This window comes from Vidua macroura, chromosome 3 (assembly GCF_024509145.1).
Source record: "Vidua macroura isolate BioBank_ID:100142 chromosome 3, ASM2450914v1, whole genome shotgun sequence".
Taxonomy (NCBI): domain Eukaryota; kingdom Metazoa; phylum Chordata; class Aves; order Passeriformes; family Viduidae; genus Vidua; species Vidua macroura.
The window spans coordinates 68,817,885-68,833,076 of NC_071573.1; the positions used below are offsets into that span (position 1 = coordinate 68,817,885).

Sequence of the window (15,192 nt, forward strand, 5' to 3'; positions counted from 1 at the left end):
TAAAAAAGTCAATCTGCATAGAAGGATTAGGAGGGAAACTAAAAATGAGCTACCTAGGAGCCTGAAGAAGTTGTTTCTTTGTACATCTACAATGAGATCTACACTTCTCATTAAAATGAGAAGTGACACAAGTGACATTTTATTTCAGAATTCCCCATCTTCTCCAAGTTCTTTATATGAACTTGTAGAACAAACTCTGTTTCGTCCTGAAATGTAATGGTCAAGAGTCACCTACACATAACCTACACAGTCACCCAGAAAGAGAAGGGAAAATCTCTCTTGCTCTGAACACTCAGACATCTTGATAAGAAACAAGTTTATATTTGAACTTGTAAAACTGTAATTTCATCAGGAAATCAAATTGCCAAGATGAGATAATTCTCTGGTTAAATACCAGCATACAAAAATGAAATCCAGAGAGAAATGTAAACGTCATTTATTGAAAACTTGTGTTATAGTTCTCTTTGCTATTTCAACATACTTAATTAAGTTTCTCTCCCTCTGCTTTTGTATTTTGTATGTCTCTCCTTTTCTTGTTGAAGCCTAAACTGCAATTTCTTCAGTCCTAAGGCAAAAGAGCTTTCCAAGCCTAGGAGACAAGTGACAGTGAGATGTGCCAATCTGTCAGTATGGGAGCACTCAAGGTCACAGACAGGGCGGTGCTGGGGAGAGGACCTGAAGCTGGAGCATGTGGTGCTTTCAATGGGCGTTGGAGGTGGATGCAACACCTTGAGAAACGCTGGGAGCATTTATGCCTGAGAACCTGAAGGGAACAAAGTACACAGAGAACTTTTCCAATCACCTGCCTGTGGAGCAGGGTGCCCCGTAACTGGAGGACAGGGCTGCCCGCACATCTTTGACTACAGTGCAAGACTGAAGCCCCAGCTGTGCTGTGGGGACAGCAGGTACACCCCTGAAGGACCAACTTCGTGGGGCTGACGCTCCCCCCAAAACGGCTCGCTGAATACTCCGCGATTAAATGTGGAAAACGGAATAAAACCATAACTCTGGAAAACCTCCGCGTATTTCATTACCGCCGTTGCCTTATCACACACTATTGCCAATTTCAAGAATTACGGATAAAAAAACCCACCATAGTAAAACAAGCCGTCGTCTTTCACGAAGACGCATAATCTGTTTAGGATTGTTCTCCCATTCATCGGGGATGTCGAGAGGTTCAGCTCACTCCTCCCTCCTCCTCCCGAGGCGCCCCAGCGGCGCGCGGAGCATCGCGAACCGCTCCGGCGTTGGCAGCTGCCGGTCGCGAACCGCGACACAGAGCGACACAGAGCGACAACCCCTCCTCTCCTTCCTTCTCCCTCCTCTTCGCCCCCGGTCCCCTTCCTTTCCCAGCCCGCGCCCGCCTCCGTCACGGCCGCGCCGGGCGCCCGGAGCGGCGGCCGCTGCCCGGGGGCGTCCACGGGCGCTGCCCGCCCGCGGCCGCGCACCCCGCCTCCTCCTCTGCCCGCCAATCAGAGCGGCGGCTGCTGCGGGCCGCGCCTCGCCATTGGCCGCCGCCGCTGTCACTCAGGGGCCGCCCCCGCGGAGGGGCGAGGCGGGCGGGGGGGGCAGCCGGCTCCGGGCGGGCGAGCGGGGCCGGGCGGCGGCGGCGGCGGCGCTGCGGTTGCGCCATCTGTCAGGAGCCCCGGTGGGAGGGAGCGCCCGAGCCGCGCTCGCCCGGGCGGAGCGGAGCGGAGCTGAGCTGAGCGGAGGCGAGCCGGCGGCGGCGGCAGCAGCAGCGCGGACAGCCCGTGCGAGCTCATCCCTGCCCAGGCTGCGGCTGTGCCGCCGCACGGAGTCGCCGCCTCCGCGCCCGGCCGCGGCTCGGCGCAGCGCGTCTGCCCCGGGGAGAGGCAGCGGCGCCCGGAGCGGCGCCCCTCGCTGCGGGCGGGCGGGCGGGCGGGCGGGCGGGCGGGCGGGGGCAGCCGGCGGAGGAGCGGAGCGAGGAGGATGCGAGTGCGGCGGCGCCGCCCCGGCCCCGCGCTGCGCTGAGCTGAGCCCAGCCGAGCCGAGCCGCCTCAGGTAACGGAGGGGCCGGAGCCCGCCCGGAGGAGAGGGGGCGGGGGGATGCCTGCCTGCATGGATGGATGGATGCTGCGGCGGGTCTGTTTCCTTTGTGCGCCCGAGCGGTGACGGGGTGCGGGGGCTCCCGGCGAGGGGAGGCGGCCGCGCTGCTGCGGGTCTCTCCCCCACGCAACCACATGCGGACCCCGCGCCCGCCTCCTCCGCCGGGAGCCGCGGCCGCAGCGCGGGCAGGGCCGGGGGCAGCGCCCGCGACCGCCCGTGCGCGGCCCCTGGTGCCCGGGGGTCGCCCGTGTCGGTGTCCCACGCCCCCGCGGACACCGGCCGGGGAGAGGGGAGGGGGCGCAGCACAGGGACGTATTTGTTGTCGCCGAACTGCGAAAAAGGGGAGGGGGGGAGGAATAAATAAAAAGACCTTCTCTCCCTCTGAAATAAATCGTATAGGATTTGCGCGTCTGTGACAAAGGCCTCTTTCAGGGAAGAAAGAAGGGACGCACAAAATGCCCAAGGGTGGTAGGATGTGAAAAGAGGCTTGTTTCTTGTGTCTCCCCTAGAGCCTCTCTGTTCCTTCCCAGACGAGGCCGCTGATCTGGTGCCAGTTCCTTTTCAGCTACATTTGAGATTAGGGAGAGATACCAAACGCCACACCATGAGTGCCAGCGTTTTGCTGCGTCTGCAGAGCCACAGTGTACGTGTCGCCCGACCTCCTTAATAATGCTCAGTTTGGCCTCTGCTTCCTCGGGATCTCGCCTGATTTCTGCTCTGTGTGGATTCTGCGTGTGTGTGAGCTCTGGGAGAGGGCTGGCCAGGGAAGGGGGTCACTTTGTGGAAACAAGCCCATGATACCTTGGTCCGTTCAGCAGTGACGGGGAGGGCAGGGCTGAGTAGGTGCTGGTGGAGAAGGTTTGGGCTGAGTGGAAAGCAACCTTCTGCAGTTGTTCATCCATCACTCTGATATGCTGTGATTCTTAAAATGCTAAAAAACGAGTGACCAGGGTGGACCGGGCTTTTGAAATGCACGCACAAGACTGGGAACGCCTTTGAGACCTTGTCATTTTCCTCCTTGTATACAACCTTCTTAACTCCCACATCCTTCCTTCCACCATCCTTGCAGCTGTAACACGTTTTAGGATCTCCTTCCCACACCCTTTTTTTTTTTTTTCCCCTTTTTTTTTTTCTTTTTGTCTTGATGTCTTTTTAACTAGCATTCTGGAAGCTGAGAACAGTTGCAGGTGAGGATCTGTTTGTTTATATGCTGGTGGAGGAAGTGTTTTCATTAGGTTTGACTCGTCTGGTCTCCCATGAGGAGGAACAGTAAGCTAAAGGGACACTGTCAACTTGAAATGCAGAGAATGTGCGTGATGAATGGAGAGCTGTGTCCAATATTACACCCACTGTTGAGCTCCCTGCTGGAGATCTGTGGTTTTTGTAAGCCTGTCTTCTGACTGTGTGGGTTGGTCATGCAGTGAAGGAGTAAAAACACACTTCAAACAAAGTTCTGTTAAGTGAACAAAGGAGTGCAGAAGAAAAATACCAGAGTGGGAAGGGAGGGAAGGCAACATCTCCAGCATCTCAGTTACATGAATTGTAGCCACTGCTTGACCCAGTGGGAAACTGGAGGAGCTACAGTTCATTTTTACAGTTGCGCATTTATTTAGTATCACTAAAGTGGAAAGGTTGTTATCTTTGCCCCAGTGATTCAGGAGTTTCCAGCACCTTGATGTATGTGCTCAGAAAACTGGTAGCACTTGATGGATGTCAGTAGGTCAGTGTCATTTCACAATATAAGAACAATTTTAAGAATGGTATCTCTTGTGAAAAAGACATTGGGTACCTTCTTGAGCCCTTTTTACCCCAAAAAGCCATAATTTTGATGAAAAAGAGAAAGAAAAATAGCCTAATTAATGCTTTAGAAATTTGTATTTTGTTGATAGTAGGCTGCAGATTTCTTGAAATGTTCAGATGCTTCTTAGAGGGTAGCCTGTAAGCATGCTTCCTCTCCACCTCCAACAAATTACTGCCTCATCTGCGTGGCTTGTCTTTGGCAAAATAAATTTTCAATATGAAGTTGTCTGATGGTAGGCCAATGGCTGTGGTGTTTTGTGGTTTATGCTTCAGGCATGTTGTTTCAGAAATTCTGTGTTGCCTGCTGGTGAAAGACATAGTGGCATAAAATACCAGTTAAGTATAAAACTCTGAACAGCTTTCTCTGGAAATTATTTTGGTGTTGAGTAAATACATGTCTTCAGTGAGGGACAAATGACTTTGGCATATGGGCATGGCAGTCAATGTAAGCCAGAAATGAATACGGTGGTATAAAGAAGTTGGTTATTAATCATTTTAACAAGTGTTTTTAAAAGTTAGGACCCAGTGATAAATTTGTAATTCATGTGAGTAAGAAAAACATTGCTGAGGAACTAGTTATTTTTGACAGACTACAATAGATTCCACAATACCTTTATCTGAAATAGCTAAATGGTGTCATCTGAAATCATGAGTGGAGTCTGATATGGTGAGAGCCTCTGTGATCACTGGCCCTGTGGCTTAGCTGAATATACTAATCTGGACATGGTATCATCAGTACTGATTTACAGTGTAATAAAATTGTGGCTAAGGTGAGCGAAAACTGTCCAGCACATTTGTGATGATTTCACACTGTAATATGGTACATCTATAATATCATATGTTTAATTGTGTTAAGGAAAGTATTGAGCTATTTGCCATCTTATGCCCAATTACTTTTATTTAACCAGCACCTACGCTTTTCTGTCTTGCAGCATTACTGTGCTTTTACTTCAGGGAGAAAAAGAGTTGGAGCCATGTGTTTTCCCTTCGTCCTTCTCTCTGGGGTGCACATTAATATTTGATTCAAACTTGTTCTGTAAAGTTCTGCTTAATTCAGTTTGGGCACTACTTTGAATGTATAATAATGGTGTTTGCTTGTGTCATGGACAGTGCTTTGTAATTTTGCTTTATGGGCAAGGCTGCTGCTGGCAGTGTGTATTGTCAAAGTGACCTTCCTTTCAGAGGGAGAAAACCAGTAACTCCTGGCCCTCTCCCACCCCTGCAGCTCCCACAGAAGTGTCTTCACAAGTCACTTTGACCCATTACACCAAAAACAGGACTTGAACCGACAAATCTAGTTCACCGAGCAGTCTCATTGAAATCCAGCAATTAAGGATTCCTTTGGTGACAAAAGGCCTACGGATCTGTATTGTGCAAGTCAGCCATTTACTTGAGGCAAAACCCACAAAAGGGTTTGCATGCCTCGGTGAGGAGCACCCTGAGCTGTGATCCCTGTAGATGTGGCTCTCCTGAGCCGGGGATGTGGCTGCTTTCTGTGCCATGCTGAAGGCACTGTGCACCTCAGAGCTGCCTTCCCAGCGGCCGGGGAAACGCTGCCAGGGCTACCTAATGCAAAGTGCCTCAGAAGGAGGTGAATCTTCAGGGCTGCATCTGCCTGCCTGCTGGGTGTCTAACTTGGTATCACGGTGGCTTAATGTTAGCTATTAGAGGTTAAAAACCCTAACCTTCTTTTGGTGAGGTAGTAATAACTTATATTTAAAAACAAAACAAAAAAAAAAAACACCACCAAAACCACAAACAAACAAACAAAACCCCACAAAGTTACAAAACCCAAACAAACAAAAAACCCCAGCCAGCTTTGCATTTCAGTAGATAATAAATATGCAGGTGTAGAAGAATTGGGATTTCTAGCATTTGCATCTTGTCATGGGTTTCACCCTTAGTGCCTGACTTGCAGACAGAGAAATGACAGGTGCAGATGAAACATGCAAGGTTGAAGCTGTTTCGGTGCATCCGAGGCGTGTGTGACGCTCCTTGGGGAGGGAGCGCGAGAGCCCCGTTAGCACTGTGCTCTAGGGCAGTCTCACCTGCTAGCTCAGGCAGGGCTCCGGTTTCGGGCAGGTAATCTGCCTCCCGGTTTGACAGTGGTCAAGTTAAACCTGTCTGTGGGAGGTGTCCTTGAGCCCTGAAACTGGAAACAGGCCTGACCTTACCGGAGTTGCAGCCAACGAGAAGTACCCCGATGCTGTCCTTAGCACTGGCTGCAGGAAGGCAGTCACATTTTGTAGAGCGTTTTTGGAACTTTAGTTCACTTGGAACGGAAACAAAATTGAACGGTATCACTGCTTTTACTGGGGGAGGTGAAAAATCATATTATTTCAAGTCAGTCAAAACATGATGCCTCATCTTGCTTCTGACTGTTTTAAATGGTAACTTGCTGTGAAAGCAAGGATTTCAAATCAAAATACTGCCACCTGTTTGGAGCAAAATAGAACCTTTGACACCTTGACTTTTTACTGGACTATAAAATCAGCAGCAGTTTTGCAGAACTAAATCTTGCAGAAAATGACTGTCGAATTTTTCCTGACCAGCTCTATTCCTTGTATACCATGAATCTGAATGAATGCTTTTAATCTGAAAAAGCTATCAAAAAAGATAGCCTGGCAGTATCAACTGATTTAAATTAGATGGTCCAGGTTAAATCTTTTTTTTCAAGAGGGAAGAGGACAGCAGATTAATTTTAAACTTGCTCTTCCTAAAATGCAGCTCCTTTTTTGTATCAAAGACATCCCAGTTTGAATGGACAATGTTGGTTGTGACAAGGTGCTATGGGGAGAGGTTACCCCACATTTTCCTGCCCAGCTTCTCCTGATTCAGGGAAGTCTTGCACCTCTGAAAGTTGCCCCTTCCTTCATCATATTGAGATGTGGTTTAATGTGATGAACTCTACAAGGCAGCTGTAATGTGAGAATGTTTTGATGAGAATGGGGAAGGTGACCCTTCTGTGCTTATTTGTTTTACTCTATTTTGGTGGATTTTTTTAGGAGGCAACAATGACTGGAGGCCTTTTCTGGCCTAGGGAAATTCTCTGTTCCATCCTGCTTTAGGTTCCCTGTGGCTACAACCAGAAAGGAGGGATGCTGAGAAGTGGCTGTGAGTGATATGTTCAGTGCTTTAAAGTACAAAGGATCCCAGTCAGAGCTCCTCAGAGGAGCCAGAGGTACTTTTAATAGTATTGAATCCTGTGCTGTGAGAGCACCTGGTCTGCTCTCCCCGAAACAAAGGCACTATTGCCAACCAGCCCTGAACAAAAAGACTCTACCTCACATAGCTCACTTTGCTTCACAGCTCTCTCGGCGTGGCCTCTGGAAGATGGTCTGCACATCCTTCAAACTCTCTTGCAGGGGTTTAGGAGCTCTAAAACACAGATCAACATCTAAAGCTTTGGCTGTGTAAGGACGATTATAGCCTGAAATCGAGACCTTACATTTCAGACAAAATGTTCCATCAGTACTGAAGCTTCCAAAAATGCTTGGAAAGTACTGTTTTATTCACCAAAGTGTTGTTGCTCGCAGTGGTGAATTTGAAGCTGAAAGTGATGGTAATAGCACCAGGACAATGTATGAAGAAGGGGAGGAGTAGCAGGGTGGAGGGACATTGAACAGACCAAGGGAAGAGCTGGCTGAAGCAGGCAGAGGAAGCTGCCCTTGTGTGTGTATGATTGAGGACATTTGCTTTGAAAGAAAAGAAGTGTTTGGCACCACTTTAACATGAAAATAACTCTTGTTTTAGTGATTTTGGGAGGAGTAAGGAGGAAACCTCAAATGATTGGCTTGGCTTGTGTGAAATATCTACTCTGTTTAAAATTGTCCTTTTCCTCTTGGCTCCAGTTTTCCTCTGTTAACAGATTTGACCAAAATAGTTCTCGATCCTTTTTGGTATAGTCCAAGTTGAAAATGTTTTTGCCAGATAATCTCAATCATGGCAGGTCTAAATTTGCTATATTCTCTATACACAGAAGTTAAACAGGCTGTGAAAATGAAGATTAATATTAAATGCTCATTCAGGTTTGTGCTTTTTTAAAGAAAATCTTTACCATTCCATGAGATTTCCCTAATGACCTGTGTGGTGATTCCTAGCATCCTTTTTCTTAACAATTTCTATTATTTTACTTGTTGGGGATGGGGAGGGCGTGGGGTTGGGTCTTTTTGTTTAGTTGGTTTTTAACAAATAAACTTTAACATTCATTTGAAGGCTTTTTATTGTATTAATAAAGACCTTTCAACCTCCCTTGTTTTTGAACAACCTGTGTGTGAAAGAGCACTTTGCGTAACGTTGATCTTTGACTTGCAGCTGTACCACTTAAAAAAAGACAGCTCTGAAAGTTTTCCTGGCATGACTTTGGAATATCATGTATTTCCTATCTTGGCTGCTGATAACAATGTACAGATAATTGTGTTGGTTTTTTTTTTTTTTTTTTTAACATGTATGTTGGGTTTTTTTCCCCCTTTGTACCTGACCTTTAAACCACAGAGTTGCTCTGGGGCTTATAGTTGAAGTTGATGCTCTTGCCCAGAATGATTGAGAAGAATTATTGTTGGTTAGCTCAGAAGTTCTCCAAGCCAGAATCCACCACAGTGGGTGATGAAAGTGCTGTGCACATAGCTTCATCCCCTACCTGGTCATTTCTTAGGGCATAGCAGAGAAGACAGCTCATAGCCCTGTTTGGAAGATGGTTATGACTGTGTCCTCTAGCCAGCTGCTTTCACCCCAGGGACCGAGGGGGAGAGCAGGTGTAAGCAAAACAAACTCTCACACTCCTAAAAGAAAGGATATTTGTTTGTTCTTGGGACTGTTTTTTCTTTATGGGCACCTCCTCACTAGGCAGCTATGATATGTTTTTTCCAAGAAAAAAGAGAATCTCTGAGACTCAGTATGAAAACCTCTGTTGTCTGAGTAGGCAGTTTTGCTGTTTCTTGTCTTAAACTATATATAAATGCTCAGTGTTTGTTCTTGGTGATGAGGTTAATGGTGGAGGGCATTTATTATGGTGAAATTAATGACCTCTTGCATGCTTTTAGGACTTACTGTGAACAGGACCTCTTGTATGCTGTCACTGTATGCTAATAAATTTTGAATTACATATCCACGTCCAGCAACATTTTTGTCTAAACACCAGCAAAAATTCCAGTTCTGTTGCCTATCTTCCTCTCTGGGAAGTAACTGAAAACTCCTAAATTTCCTTCTGGGTTAATCTGTGAGATAGCAAACAGATTATGAAATTTTTGGATGTTATCACTCTGTGCAGCATTTAAATTGGTGATTTCATCAAGCAACACTTTCAGTTCCATTTCCAAATTAATGGAAAATGTTTTGCTGGTTTCTTTCTCTTCAAGAAGGAATAAAACTATCTAAAACTAATCTTTTGAATATCACACTATCTGAGGTTATTAATAATTTTAATTTGCAGTCTTTAGCTAAATATGCAGGCCTTTCTTTCCAAATATTAAATTCTCCAGGTATCTTTGAGTGGTCAGTGATTTTTATATTCATAAGACCTCGTACTTTGGACCCGTGAAGAGAAATAGCTATTGGATTTTTATTTTTATTTTTTTAATATCTCTTCTATTTTATTCAGAAAGGCCGAGGCAAACCACCTTTAAAAGGAGAAAAAAAAGTGTTTAATGAAACCCATTATATTACCTGTATTCACTGTTGAAAAACTTTTTAAGCCCATCAGCCTACAACTGGATAAGATCAGTGTGCAGGAGCTGACAAGCTGAAGAGCCAGATTTAATTCTCAGTGTAGCAGGCTGTATGCTCTCACAAAAACCCACACATAGCATTGGCTTCAATTTCTTTTGAACACCTCTCTAGGAGTTTCTCTTTTGCAGGAAAAGTAGTGAGCCCAAAAATTTGACTGAGAAGAGAGCTGCTAAATGTTGTGACCTTGTGGAAGAAACATCCCCTACATTTGAAGGTCGGAAGTGACCTTTTGTGCACTGGGGGAGGTAGGAGACAAGCATTGACTGTCTTTCTTGCTTAGGGCAGCATTACTGGTGTGTCTAAAACTGCAGAACTCCTTGTCCTAATGTTCAAGTGGGGCTGCCAAAAAGGAACAAATAGGGCTGCAGATAAAAGTGTGCAGGGAAGACTGTGTCCCTTTTCCTCCTCCTCAGTCATGGCAGGAAGGGTGGGGAGAGCATCACTTTGCACTGCTTGATGACTCGACATTCACAGCAATTTGCTGCTGGTCCTGTAAAAAGTTTAAAAAAATTCTTGCATTTATAGATTTTTTTTTAAACCACTGACCATCAGTGTGATTCAGTGGCTTCTTTAAGGGTGAGGTAACCTTGTCTCTGCTCTTGCTGAAATTTGCAGCAAATCTTAATTCAAAATCATGAGGTTACAATGTTTGGGGTTGGGGGATTTTTTTTCTTCCCCATGCAGTAGAGTTAGTAGGCAGTTCTGCTTTATGAAGCTGAGTGTATAGATGTAGGTGTTAAACGAGTCACCTTAATCTTGCTTTTGTGGTCAGCTCCTCCATGATTTGTCATGTCAGTTTGTGTCTGGCAGAAGATATCTGTCATCCTTTAGAGCTAGTGTGGCACAGCAGGACTGTGCTGAGAACAATCTGGGCCTGCACGTGGACTGCATTGCTTTGGTTTTATTTCCTTGGGTAGGGCAAGTCTGGGACCCAGGATACCCAAGTGCCTGCAGAGCACTATGCCAAAGTGGGCAGAGGAGCTCACATGTGAGGTTCAGGAGAGCCCCAGCAGCCCGGAGGAGCACTGTGCTCATGTGCCTGCACTGCTTCCAGGACCACCGTGACGTGTTCGTGGTTGCTGTGAGCGTATCTGTGTGGTCTTGTAGAGGCTGTGCTTCACTTCTTGACACAAAAAACAAGAGGTAAGAAAGCAATGACCAGAAGGAGTGGGCTAACTAAATGAATGTTCATTTTCATAGCATCAGACTACTCAAAGTAGTTGTTTTTTTTTTTTTTAAGTTGTTATTAAACTTAATATTTTTTACTATTATTTTCTTTTTTTACATTATCTGCCCCACTAAAGACAAGTTATTATGTTCCATAGGAGCTTCATCTAGAACAGCTACCCACAAACGTTAAGGTGACACACTGCTATGGTAGTATGCAATGGTGCTGTGATAGTATGCAATGTTTATTTTCAATCTACCTTCTTTAAAGAAGGATGCATTCAAATTTTATCACCATAAGAATTGGAGAGTAATTCTTGATGAGTGAGGTCTTACCAAAGTAAGCTAGTGCAGAGAGCTTGTGGTTCAAGTTTCATTTTGAAATTTTAATACATATCTGTGGATTTCTTAATGCCACTGGACTGTTGTTGACACTCTCTTCCAAAAGTGAAATATCACAGAAGTATTAAGAAAATGCAGGTGTAAGCAACTCTGCAAAGGGAATAAAATCTGCTTGCCAATAATGTAGATAACCCAAACTGTGATAAGAATTTCTTCCATAATCAGCAGTTGCCACTGTGAAGTATAATTTCTGAGAAAATATCTTGAAAATGGCAGTCAAACCACGTCATGTAGATTTAGTTCATGATTGTTGGTATGGGAACTTGCTGAACATTTTTAAATTGTGACAAGTGTGTAGCTTTGAACTCTTCCACATCATACTTTAAGAAGGGGGTGGAGGACAATGGGGAGAAACACCTAATGTTGTTTAAAGGAATGATCACCTATGGGTTTTTTACCCAATCATATTGTAAAAATTTATTTTCTGTAACTGATCTCTCTAGAGATACCATTTCCTCCTAGAAGTACCTTTTTATTAACTTTTTCATTAAACTACTTTTCAATAGTTCTTCTAACATCTCTGAGGTAAGCTATAGGTTTGAAGGAAATAATCTCTCTGAACAGAATTGAGATAACTTCAAAGCTGTGGCCTCATCCAGGCAGGTTTTGAGTATCTCCCAGGACAGACTGAACAAACCCAACTCTCAATCTCGCCTTCATATGTCAGGTGCTGCAGCAGCTTTGTGGACATCCACTGGACTCACTCCAGTACGTCAGTCTTTCTTTTCCCAGGACTCCCAAAGCAGACTGAGTACTCCAGATGTGGTCTCACAAATGCTGCAGAGAGAGGAATAATTACTTTGCTCCACCTGTCGGCTAATTAAATTGCTTATTTGGTGCCAGATCTTCAGTTGCTGCCAGTTATCTTCATTTCCCTCAAGCTGGAGCTGGTGGAAACTTTCCCTTAAAGCGGAGTATTTGTAAGCTCTGTCACCTCAAAAAGAGCTGGAGTGGTGATGGTCCTCTGCTTAAGTTACACTTAAGGAGTGACCAATCCAGTGTTTGTGTACAGAAAACTTCAAACGTTTTCAATTTCCCTCTAGCGAATTTTTTGCATCAGTTCTTCACACTTCATACTGCAATATAACCTGAAGCAGCAAGATTGTATCCCATTTTTGTTAAAACAGTGAAGAAAATGCATAGTAAACAGCATATACAAAGAGATGCATTGTGTGTATTCTGTTTGTTTTCCTGGCAATACTTTGGCTATTAGCTAAGTTACCTGCTTTAAAGTTAATGTTTGGTAGCAAATATGAGGATTGAAATAAGAGTTGTGCCATGCAGGTGAGCCTCACGGGAGCTGTGGGACAAAGACTTATGCTTAAAATTTCATACCCAGAAGGTGTTCTCTTCTCCACTAGGTTTCTGAGGCTCTGTCATTGTGAGTGGGCTGTTCTAGGTGTCTGACGTACTGCATGTGATTTGCTGTAGTTTGTGTTTTTTAAGGTCTAATCTTCCTACGCTATTTTGTTATTTTTTTCCAAACACACACAAAATGAAAAATTCATGATTAGTGGTTTAAGTACTGAAATTAATACATGCCTGAAGAAACACAGAACAACTGGAGTACAAGATAAACCCCCAACCATCAGCAAACCTGTGCACGTGGGACTTATCCTGCAGTTGTTGCTGCTTCTAAGAGAGTGTGGCTCACTTCACCTAGCTCAGAGGTCCAGTCTGAGAGATCAGCTGAAGGTATAGATTTTATACCTGCATGTACCTGCTTTAATGTATAATATATTAATGTTTAGTTTAGGAAATTCTGGTTCGCATGTAGCTGTGGCAAAGTGTCTCAGGTGTTGAGTACATGCTGTGTGCTGCCTGACTGACTGGTGGTCAGGGGTGGGCTGGGCTGAGCCCTTGCTGTGCCTGGAGGACCTCCTGGGTATCTATTCCATCAAAGAAAAAGCAAGCCTTAACAGCCCATTGGTGTAAAAGGAAGTGGTAGAGAGGTTTGAGCAGGGGAAGGTCACCGATGGAGGGGAAATGATGTCAGGCTGCTCTTTTTTCTTCTTTTTCTTTTTTTTTTTTTTTTTTTTTTTTTAATTTAACCTTTAATATTTATTCCCATCAGAGAAGTTGGTCAAAGTCTCCCTTCCAACTCTGGCTGTTGCTACCACTGTTTTCCTCCTCTGATTTTTCTTTGGATGTTTGTTCTAGCTCCGTGGCACTGGCTATGACTGACAGAACCTCTTTTAGTGGTCTCTCTTTCATCTGTTCTGTTCCCATACCCCTGCTTACAGCAATCCTGTCTTCATGTTTGCTTACTTTGTTCAGCTCACCTTCCTTGCCTTGCCTGCAAATCCTCTCATCTCCCAACACAAATGAGCTGTTTATCCCTGAGCTAATGGGTGTTCACAATGCTCTGATCATAATGTTGCAGAACTGCTTATATTCACGGTGATTAAAAAATAAAAAGACGGATTACTTTTTTGCCCAGCCCCAAAAAATTAGTTGTATTTTTTTCACTCAGTATGGTTATCACTGTAGGTTGAGTTGTTTGCAGCTCAGAGTGAGCAAGAGGCCCCTCCTAGTTTGGAAGCAACCCTTGGGTTACACAGCTCATTCAGGTTACTGAGGCATTGTTACAGAGCAGAAGGACTTTGTGCAAGAGATATTTCAAACTGGAGGCTTACTACTAATCTGATCACTGGTTTGTGTGGACAAATGGGGAGTTTTGCCTGTTCACAGTAATTAATGGGCACACACACAGACCTCCCCAGGTACTATTGGCAGTGCTGGTGAACAGCTCTTGCCATGGCTGCTCAGGTGAGGTTCACCAGCTCACAAGGGTGCATGCTTTTATTTATTTGCTTTTATTTAATCAGAAACTAGGGTCACTTGGTGCAATATTTAAGCTCTTGTGGGTGAGAGAGTGAGAGCTGAAAGCATTCAGAATTTTTGTTCCAGTTTTAAGTCCTGTGAAGAGCTCGCAAGCTTTCTGGTGTTTGGTTGCAGCTTGAGTAAAATAGTTCCAATGGAAGATGAGGGGGATGTGTTTCAACTCACATTTAATATTTGTTTAAATGGGCTGTACAAGATTAAATTTAGATTATTGTCAACAAGATAGAGAAGTCACAAAAACTCCTTTTCTGAAGCATGTGATGTGTATTATCTTGGTAGAAACTTTGGGACATGAGGCAAGAAACAGCACTGAGTGCAGGAGATCAGTACCTACTCCAGACAATGCCAGCACCTTTAGTCTTCTGCATCCTGGCCCTGAGTAAAATTTGGATGGTGGCAAGACTGGAAGCCAGTGTTACCAATCTCAAATACTTAGATGCTTGTGTGGTTTTGGAGGAGAGGAAGAAGGGGTAGGAGTTTAGAGCTAGACATATTACATGTTCATTTGGCCACCAAGGTCCAAGGTAGTGTGGTGGCTGCTGCTGCTCAAGATCTCAAAGGTGACTATCTTTTTCTTATGGAATAAATGTGTGTGTACTTGTCAACACCTTCTAATTAAATCTAACACATTCAAATTGTGTTGGAAGTCGGCTCCACCAGTGTGACTCAGGTATTTTTAATATATATATACTTTGATTGCTCTGTCTGGAAGACTAGTTGTTAGAGTTGATTTGTGGCTGATCTATGCTGTTTTAAAATTGCTGATGCATAAATGGGTGTAGTAGAGGCTGATCCTAAAAATATTCTTAATTTTCTTATGTTAATGTTGGCAGATGTTTCTAAGCAGTACACTGACTTCTTTGTATATTGTTTTTAATCTCTTAAAAAAAAAATTAAACAAGGGAAGTCCTCTATAAAAGGAGTGGTAAGAGCTGGAGCATTGCTCAGTATGAAGCATTTAACACTATTTTCTCTTCCCTGTTTTGCAATAGTTAAAGCATTCAGTGCTGTCCAAACAGACAAGCCCAGTGACTCCCCGTGCCCTCACCCCTTCCACCCTGGCCAAATCTCAAACCTTCCTGGAGATACAGATGCCCTCCAGGAAAACTGACCTTGGCTGTTGAAGCACACTGGCGGCCTGCGTGCGATAAGTGTAAAAACCAAAAATGTCAGAAATGGTCCTTT

The 15,192-nt window shown here is 44.7% G+C and overlaps 1 protein-coding gene and 1 long non-coding RNA gene across 5 annotated transcripts in view; one reads left to right on the plus strand and one right to left on the minus strand.

The window, feature by feature from the left end:
* Positions 1-412: 412 nt before the first annotated feature.
* LOC128805451 (uncharacterized) lies at positions 413-1,280 on the minus strand. Its single transcript, XR_008436446.1, has 2 exons — positions 1,094-1,280; positions 413-763 (listed from the first exon to the last, which is right to left on the minus strand). It is a non-coding gene; the product is annotated as an uncharacterized LOC128805451 (long non-coding RNA).
* A 665-nt stretch (positions 1,281-1,945) lies between these two features.
* The window catches only part of FYN (FYN proto-oncogene, Src family tyrosine kinase), a 138,744-nt gene continuing 125,497 nt past the window's right edge, over positions 1,946-15,192 (plus strand). For all 4 annotated transcript variants that reach the window (XM_053972860.1, XM_053972862.1, XM_053972863.1 and 1 more), the window contains exon 1: positions 1,946-2,022. The gene's annotated coding sequence lies outside the window, so the exon portion shown is untranslated. The remainder of the gene's footprint in view (positions 2,023-15,192) is intronic.